We start from the raw sequence: 9,838 nt of genomic DNA, 5'->3' as shown, positions 1-9,838 counted from the left end.
TGTGAGGGAACTGTGAGGGAACTGTGAGGGAACTGTGAGGGAACTGTGAGGGAACTGTGAGGGAACTGTGAGGGAACTGTGAGGGAACTGTGAGGGAACTGTGAGGGAACTGTGAGGGAACTGTGAGGGAACTGTGAGGGAACTGTGAGGGAACTGTGAGGGAACTGTGAGGGAACTGTGAGGGAACTGTGAGGGAACTGTGAGGGAACTGTGAGGGAACTGTGAGGGAACTGTGAGGGAACTGTGAGGGAACTGTGAGGGAACTGTGAGGGAACTGTGAGGGAACTGTGAGGGAACTGTGAGGGAACTGTGAGGGAACTGTGAGGGAACTGTGAGGGAACTGTGAGGGAACTGTGAGGGAACTGTGAGGGAACTGTGAGGGAACTGTGAGGGAACTGTGAGGGAACTGTGAGGGAACTGTGAGGGAACTGTGAGGGAACTGTGAGGGAACTGTGAGGGAACTGTGAGGGAACTGTGAGGGAACTGTGAGGGAACTGTGAGGGAACTGTGAGGGAACTGTGAGGGAACTGTGAGGGAACTGTGAGGGAACTGTGAGGGACTGAACTAAGGTATTGTTTATTAAGACTTATGTTAAAGTTCAATGTAAAGCATGCGAAGAATACCTCCCAGGCGTGTTTATGCAAGATAACCACCAGATGTCCAAACTTATCGACAGAGATAAGACAAGCAACCCCATATATCACCAGGAAGCAGGAAACGACCCCCTAACAACAACTGAAGCATGCGAAAAGTACCTCCACTATCTCATTGAACATGGAAGTAAAGATGTATAAAGAGAGACTGTTTGAACTGCTCAGTACGGCAGTTGGCGGAGCGCAGACTCCCCTGCCGTCCAGCGCTGTATTTGCTCATATTCTACTTGCTACAATTAATAAAATTCTAATTGGATTATGATCCATTGTGGTCTAAATTTATGACAATTTGGTGCCGTGACTCGGATAAGGAACGGTGAGCTTCTGTCCTCCGGGGAGGCGCCCCGCGGCAATCCGCGGCCCCGCGACCGACGGCTTACCTCAACCTTACCGACGAACCTAAATTCTAGAATGATGAGCAAAGGAGAAACCGGTAAAATCCCATAAAAATTCTGTGCACGGGAGTCCGGACGAAGACGCAGGGCGCGTAAGTATATGGCGAATTTGTTCGCGGGTTTACCGTTCGGGCGGGATTGGGTTTCCTGGAATATAACGAGTGAGAGGTTCGCTATATTGAACCAGGCGAGTGCGGACCCTTAAGTACTGCGTTTCCCATCTCCCGCGAGGGACTGGGCCAGGAACAAGGGGAACGAGTGAGTGCGCGCTTGTGGATATTCCAGAAGATGGGGGCGAAGGGCAGCAAGCCTTCGACTCCCATGGGAAAGGTACCCACTGTACCTAAGAATACCCCTCTGGCATATATCCTAGACAATTGGAGATATTTCCCTGGAACCCTAGGGAAAGATAAACAAAAAATGATAAAATATTGTACTAGGATATGGGGAGGGAAGAAGATTTCTAAAGATGACGTTTGGCCAGTCTATGGGTCAGAAGAGGATTGGGTCAGACAACAATTAAACCTCTGGGTTAACAATAAAAAACCCCTTAACCCAGAAGAGAGTCAGTATGCGGAAGTGTGGCTAGAAAGACCGAGAGCTAGACTTTATCCACTGAATAAAGTAAAAACTGAACAAAAGAAAAAGAAGGAAGAGTTAGACGAAACCCTTCTAAGCCCCCCTCCCTATATTTCTCCTCCTGCTCCCGCAGCCCCTTCAGAGGTCCCCAGAGCACCCACTCCCCCACCAGAATCGGAACAAGGGTCTCCCCCTCCTCCTAGACGCGTAACTAGGAGTAACAAAGGGGCAGCTCAGATGTATCCTTTAAGGGAAATGCCCATGGGGGGACCCCAACCTGTGATTGGATATATTTTTGTGCCCCTAAGTTCGGCTGACCTACGAGATTTTAAAAGAACCGAGATGGGAAACCTAATTGAAGACCCACTCGGAGTGGCAGAAAGATTCGATCAATTTTTGGGACCAAATCTTTATACTTGGGATGAGATGCAATCTATCCTTGGTCAATTATTTACTACCGAGGAAAGAGATATGATCAGGCGAGCAGGAATGAGACTGTGGGATGCTCAGCATGCCCAGGGACCCCAAGCAGATATTAAATGGCCACTTCAAAGACCTAATTGGGATAATCAGGATCCGGTGCATAGAACTCATATGCAGGACCTGAGAACTATAGTAATTCAAGGGATTAGAGAAGCAGTACCCCGTGGCCAGAATATCAATAAAGCATTTAATGAAATACAAAAGAAAGATGAGAGCCCTACTGAGTGGCTGGAACGACTGAGGAAAGCCCTTCAGCTGTATTCTGGGGTAAATCCAGACAACCCTTTAGGGCAAGCGCTCCTCAAAACTCAGTTTGTGGCAAAATCATGGGAAGATATCAGAAAGAAGATTGAAAAGTTAGAGGACTGGCAGAATAGAGGGTTGGATGAATTATTGAGGGAAGCTCAGAAAGTCTACGTAAGGCGGGAAGAAGAGAGCAGCAAGCGACAAGTAAAAATGATGGTAGCAGCAGTCAGAGAGGATCGCAAAGGGCGGACTGGTGAACACAGATCTGCTGGAACGAAACAAGGGAACGTGGTAGTAAAGAAGGAACAGAGATGTTGTTTTTACTGTGGAAAGAAGGGACATATAAAGACGAATTGCAGAGAAAGGATCAGGGATGAGGAAATATTAAAAACGGAATAGGAGAGTCAGGGGCTCTATATCTTAGGGGACCGGAGTCATCATGAGCCCTTGATAAAATTAAAAATAGGTCCCCATAAACAAGAGTTCACCTTTTTAGTAGACACTGGGGCTGAGAAATCGACTATTAGGCAAATACCTGAGGGATGTAAAGTTTCCCCTGAAAAGGTACAAGTAATTGGGGCAAAAGGAGAACCCTTTAAAGTAAGCAAAATCACAAATGTGGTATTCGAAACTGAAAATAAATTTGGAATGGGTGAACTCTTGCTCGTCCCTGAAGCAGAATTTAATCTGTTAGGACGAGATTTAATTGTTGAATTGCAATTAGAAATTAAAGTAAAAAATCAAGAGCTAACGGTGTCTGCCTATCCTTTGACCGTAGATGATCAAAAACAAATTAACCCCGATGTCTGGTACTCTCCGGATACAATAAGTAAACTGGAAATCCCACCGATTAAAATTCAAATTTCCGAACCCCACATACCTGTGAGGATAAGGCAATATCCCATATCCCTAGAAGGACGGAGAGGATTGAAACCAGAAATTGATCGATTATTAGCACAAGGAATCTTAGAGCCTTGTATGTCACCCTTTAACACTCCCATTTTGCCTGTAAGGAAGCCAAATGGGAAATATCGGCTCGTACATGATTTAAGGGAAATAAACAAAAGAACTATCACCCGGTTCCCTGTAGTAGCAAATCCATACACACTGCTAAGCAAGCTAGGACCTCATAACTCCTGGTATAGTGTGGTTGATTTAAAGGATGCCTTTTGGGCCTGTCCATTGGCAGAAGAATGCCGTGATTATTTTGCCTTTGAATGGGAAGACATAGAGACAGGCCGCAGACAGCAATTGAGATGGACCGTGCTCCCCCAAGGGTTCACTGAGTCCCCTAACCTGTTTGGACAGGCCCTGGAAGAGATCTTAAAAGAATACCAGGTACAAACGGGAAATGTGCTGTTACAGTATGTAGATGATCTACTCATAGCAGGGAATAATAAGAAGGATGTAAGAAAAGAAACCATTCGACTTCTAAACTTTCTTGCACAACAGGGACTACGGGTATCACAAGAAAAGTTACAATTTGTGGAGGAAAAAGTGAAATATTTGGGGCATTATTTGTTTAACGGCAAGAAGATATTGGATCCGGAGCGCATTAAGGGAATTCAGGAATTACCTATGCCTGTCACTAAGAGACAAATTCGACAAGCATTAGGGCTATTTGGGTATTGTAGACAATGGATAGAGAATTATAGCTTTAAAGTTAAATTCTTGTATGAACAACTGTCTAAAGACAAAATACCCAAGTGGACCCCTCAGGATCAAGATCAGTTTATCAGCCTCAAAAGGGAGTTAAGTCAAGCACCGGTTTTAAGCCTCCCAGATCTAAAGCGGCCATTCCATTTATTCGTTAACATACATGAAGGAACAGCATTCGGAGTATTAACTCAGGAATGGGCGGGACAAAAGAAACCAGTAGCATACTTATCAAAGCTGTTGGATCCTGTGAGCAGGGGTTGGCCAAGTTGTTTACAAATCGTTGTTGCTGCTGCCTTATTACTTGAAGAAACGAATCGTATTACCTTCAATGGGGAAGTTGTCCTATATGCGCCTCATAACATAAGGGGGGTGCTTCAACAAAAAGTAGAAAAATGGCTTACAGATAGCCGACTACTAAAGTATGAGGGAATACTCATAGAATCTCCAAAACTGTCCCTAAGGACTGTCGGAGCGGTTAACCCTGCAGAATTTTTATACCCAGGGGAAAGTACTGAGTTAATACACGATTGTCTTCAAACGATTGAACAACAAACACGAATTCGACCAGATCTAGAAGAAGAGGAATTACAACATGGAGAAATAATTTTTATAGATGGGTCATCTCGAATAGTGGAAGGTAAACGATTGTCAGGGTATGCCATCATTAAGTTGGATAAAGGAGAATTTAGGACAATAGAATCGGGCCCCCTGAGTGCCAGCTGGTCGGCTCAAGCCTGTGAGCTGTACGCATTGTGGAAAGCCTTAGTGTCACTGAAGGGAAAGGATGGAACTATATATACAGACTCACGCTATGCGTTCGGAGTAGTACATACCTTTGGGAAAATATGGGAGGAGAGAGGATTTGTTAACTCACAGGGAAAAGAACTGATACACCCAGAATTAATTCGGCGAGTTCTGGGGGCATTGAAAATACCAAATAAAATAGCAGTTGTACATATAAAGGGACACCAGCGAGGCACGAGTTATCAAGTTAGAGGAAATAATGCAGCTGATACAGAAGCAAAACGAGTAGCAGGCAATTATAGTACGATTTTGACTATGCAGCAAGTACCTGTTAGTAATAATTTGAGTTTTGAGTCTGCAGAAAAGGAAAAACTAGAACAAATGGGAGCTAAGGAACAAGATGGTAAGTACATATTGCCAGATGGGAGAGAAGTCTTGCCGAAGGGCATAGCACTCGAAATTTTTTTAAAAATACACAGTAAAACACACTGGGGAACCCAGGCGTTAGTTGATCATTTCAATCAACAGTTTGCCTGTATAAGCGTATATAACATAGCAAAGGCAGTCACTGCAGCCTGCGAGACCTGTCAAAAGGTTAATCGAAACAACATGAGACGAAAACCTCTTGGAGGACGTTCCCCAGCATACAGACCTTTCTCACACATACAAGTGGATTTTACTGAACTACCCAGGGTAGGGCGTTACAAATATTTATTAGTGATGGTGGATCATTTAACACATTATGTTGAGGCTTTTCCTACCTCTAAAGCAACTGCTAACCAAGTTACTAAGGTATTACTTGAACATATTATATCTCGATATGGAGTACCCGATGTAATCGATTCAGACAGAGGAACACACTTTGTGTCAAAAATTGTTAGAAATCTAACAGGAAGTTTAGGTATTAAGTGGGAATATCATACGCCATGGCATCCACAAAGTTCGGGAAAAGTTGAAAGGATGAACGGAGAAATCAAAACTATTTTGACTAAATTAATGATAGAAACCAAATTATCATGGGTTAAGTGCCTACCCATGGCACTATTAATTCTCAGAACCAGGCCGCGAGCAGATGTAGGGATATCAGCGTTTGAACTGGTGTATGGAATGCCCTATAGAATCGAAAGTCCACAAACAAATGTTTTAATTCGAGATCATGTGATTAATGAATATGTTTCACAATTAGCAGAACATCGTAACAAGCTTTGGGAACATGGACTAATTGTGCAACGACCCCCATTGGACTTAAAAATTCACAATTTTAAACCTGGGGACTGGATATTGGTTAAAACGTGGAAAGAAGAAACCCTAAAACCCAATTGGGAGGGACCTTATCTTGTTTTGCTTACAACAGAAACAGCTGTCCGGACTGCTGAGCGTGGATGGACTCATGCCAGTCGCATTAAAGGCCCAGTGACGAGACCCCACTGGAAAGTAATCAGTACTCCAGGTGACACCAAGATAACTCTGAAAAGATAACGTAATGATAAGAACTTTAGTTGATTATTTTGCCGCATTACCTTTTGGTATAAAGTGTATATTGCTGTTTATATTTGCTATAATTATCTTTTTTAATCTATTATATATGGAAGCGTACGAAGTGTGTTGAAGGAAATTGCTAAACTTATGTAGTAACACAATATTGAATATAGAGGAAAAGCTAATAAGCCTTTTAGATACACAAATTAGATGCAATCATTTGAACTGCGATTGTTATCCATTTGCTCGTTGCAAGTGTAAGGTATGCCAGGATAAATGGTGGACACACTGTGAATATGGATACCCTCCGATAGGAGTTTGCACACAGTGTTGGAAAATCCAAAGAACTCTCACTGAGTGGAAATTAAAAAAAAAAAAAAAAAAAAAAAAAAAAAAAATTTAGAGTCGGAACAAGAAATTATTCGAGGATCCCATGAATGGTGGAAAGTTTTGCCAAAGGAATAAACCCTTAGTATTATTGTTACCATTCCAACGAATCAATCCCCTTTGTGGTTGAAATTTTGGCTACAAAGTGCAGAAGGGAAGTACTAGCTGTGTCTTGCTTAGTCTCATTAGTTAAAGCTGCAAAGTGGGAGGCCTATATAAACAGGCAGAAAGCCTGAAACAGCTGTTCTCCTGAAGATTTCCCTTGCTGCCAAGAAGATGGTACACCCCGTGGCTCGAAGCAACCGAGTCGACGGGCGAGGCAGAGGAGGAACAAACTGTGGAGAAAAGAACCAGAACAATGAGGCGCAAGAGCAGCTATGGTCGAACTTCCCCAAGACTGGTAAAAGTGTACTTAAATTGGAAAAATTGACAGACACCCTTTTTCCTGGTATATCGTTAGTTTTATTATCGATAATAGCCCAAACAAATGGAAAAGGAAACCCTCATGAACCCATGAATTGGACAATAATAAACATACAATATCCAAATAAGCCAATCCAAGCACAAATTATGGAGGGGGGAACAGTTAGTTTCAATATAAGTTTGCGTTACTTAATCGATGAAGAAATGGATAAGAATTGCAAGCCAATTTATATATGCCCGGCATCGAACCCTGGTAAATCATACTGTAATCGTCCAGACCATTATTATTGTGCATACTGGGGATGCGAAACATGGGCCTCTGAATGGTCTGCATCTGGAGATCAAAATCTAGAAATAAAATGGTCACCACAAATATGTCAAAAGAGAAATTGGAGCTACACAGATAGTTACTATAATGGTATATGTAATCATAAAGATATTGGATGTACAGGCATTAATATAACCATAAAAGATCCTAGTCAGGACTTCTGGCTTGTAGGAAAATTTTGGGGAATTAGATATTATGAACAAGGTGTAGATAGAGGGGGTATTTTTCAAATTATGAAGAAACCGATGCCCCACGATCCTTTGCCAATAGGACCAAATCTGGTCCTGAATCCGCTCACTTCCTCTGAAGAAAAGATGGCCCCCGTAATTGTCATAACCCCTTCCTCAGGCTCTCCTTCGAAAACAACTAATGATGCTGTGACTGAATTCTCTTTATCCAGAGATCTAGAGTTGTCAGAACCCAAGGACCCCTTATGGAATCTAATGCAAGCCTCTTATCGTGCCCTTAATGAAAGCAAACCAAATTTAACTGAAGAATGCTGGTTATGTTATAATATTAGACCACCATATTTTGAGGCAGTTGGAAAACCAGGTATGATTCGATGGTCTAATGGTTTAAACCCACAAGAATGTCAATGGGATGACCAGAAGAATCATACGCAAGGAATTACTATTCAATTAGTAACGGGTCAGGGAAAATGTATAGGCACAGTGCCCGAAAAGTATCAGCCTTTGTGCAGCCGAACAGTCACTAACACCAATATAGAGAAACACAAAAATAAAAAGGACAAATGGGCTATCCCGAAATCAGGAGCTAAATGGGTTTGTTCAGACATCGGAATAACGCCTTGCCTATCCTTGAACGTGTTTAATGAATCTCAGTTTTGCATACAGGTGATTATTGTTCCTCGCCTAATCTATCACACCTCTGAGGAGGTGCTACGCCACTTTGAAGGAAACCTGAATAGACAAAAACGAGAGCCAATTACGGCAGTAACCCTAGCTACACTGCTGATAGCGGGTGGAGTTGGAGCAAGTACAGGCATAGCCTCCCTGGTAAAAGGTCAGGAGTTGCAAAATTTGCAGATGGCTGTAGATGAGGATTTAGCAAAAATAGAGCAATCTATTCAAAATTTAGCCACTTCAGTAAAATCTTTATCAGAAGTGGTGCTGCAAAATAGGAGAGGATTAGACCTATTGTTCTTAAAGGAAGGAGGGTTATGCGTAGCTCTCAATGAAGAATGTTGTTCGTTTGCTGACCATACGGGAGTAGTCCAAGACACCATGTCTGAACTCCGGAAAAGGTTAGAACAACGTAAAAAAGATCGTGAAGCGGGCAAGTTATGGTATGAAAGCTGGTTTAATGTTTCACCTTGGCTAACCACTTTGTTGTCTGCTTTAGCAGGACCGTTTATTATGTTGATTCTGGGACTTATATTTGGACCTTGTATACTACGCTATATTTTACATTTTATTAAAGAACGGTTTGACCCAGCTAAATTGCTTATTTTGACTACAAGGTCTGAAGCAAAATATAAGAGTGTATCTATTAATGAAGATGACGATTGTTGTGAATGCATAATGCCACACAAGAACTATGATTGTAATTGTGAGATATTACCTTGTGAGTGTTATGATAAATGTCGGAATTGTGGAAGAAGATTTGTCTGCAGTGTCGAAAATGAAAGTAGTGTCTAATAAACAATAATAGGATAAAAAAAGAAAAAGGGGGGATTGTGAGAGACTGAACTAAGGTATTGTTTATTAAGACTTATGTTAAAGTTCAATGTAAAGCATGCGAAGAATACCTCCCAGGCGTGTTTATGCAAGATAACCACCAGATGTCCAAACTTATCGACAGAGATAAGACAAGCAACCCCATATATCACCAGGAAGCAGGAAACGACCCCCTAACAACAACTGAAGCATGCGAAAAGTACCTCCACTATCTCATTGAACATGGAAGTAAAGATGTATAAAGAGAGACTGTTTGAACTGCTCAGTACGGCAGTTGGCGGAGCGCAGACTCCCCTGCCGTCCAGCGCTGTATTTGCTCATATTCTACTTGCTACAATTAATAAAATTCTAATTGGATTATGATCCATTGTGGTCTAAATTTATGACAGAACTGTGAGGGAACTGTGAGGGAACTGTGAGGGAACTGTGAGGGAACTGTGAGGGAACTGTGAGGGAACTGTGAGGAGGGGGGCGGCCCCCCGGGCCCCAGCCCCCCCCCCCGCCTGGGGCCAGGGCGCCGCGGCCGCCGGCCCCTTCCTCCTCTGCCCGCTCCCGTCGCAGACGGCTCGGTATGTGTCACGAGCGGCAGCCCCGTTCAGCAGCTCTCGGAGGGCGCGCGGCTGTGCCCGGCCGTGACCGGGGCCCGCAGGGGTTTCCCGCTCGCCCCGAGAAGGCGCTGGCCCCGAGCCGGCGCGTCCCGCCCCGCCCGGCCCTCGGCGCCCTCGCGAGCTGAGCGCGGCCCGGCCAGCAGGGGGCGCTGGCGCT

The 9,838-nt window shown here is 43.5% G+C and overlaps 1 long non-coding RNA gene across 1 annotated transcript; it reads left to right on the top strand.

Moving 5' to 3' along the window:
- Window positions 1–505: 505 nt before the first annotated feature.
- LOC142051278 (uncharacterized) lies at window positions 506–9,436 on the top strand. The gene is made up of 2 exons (XR_012658390.1): window positions 506–1,140; window positions 6,114–9,436. It is a non-coding gene; the product is annotated as an uncharacterized LOC142051278 (long non-coding RNA).
- The last annotated feature ends 402 nt before the right edge of the window (window positions 9,437–9,838 follow it).

This window comes from Phalacrocorax aristotelis, unplaced genomic scaffold (genome assembly GCF_949628215.1).
Source record: "Phalacrocorax aristotelis unplaced genomic scaffold, bGulAri2.1 scaffold_75, whole genome shotgun sequence".
Taxonomy (NCBI): domain Eukaryota; kingdom Metazoa; phylum Chordata; class Aves; order Suliformes; family Phalacrocoracidae; genus Phalacrocorax; species Phalacrocorax aristotelis.
Note: the sequence above shows the minus strand (reverse complement) of the source record. Positions and strands in the feature narration are given on the sequence as shown.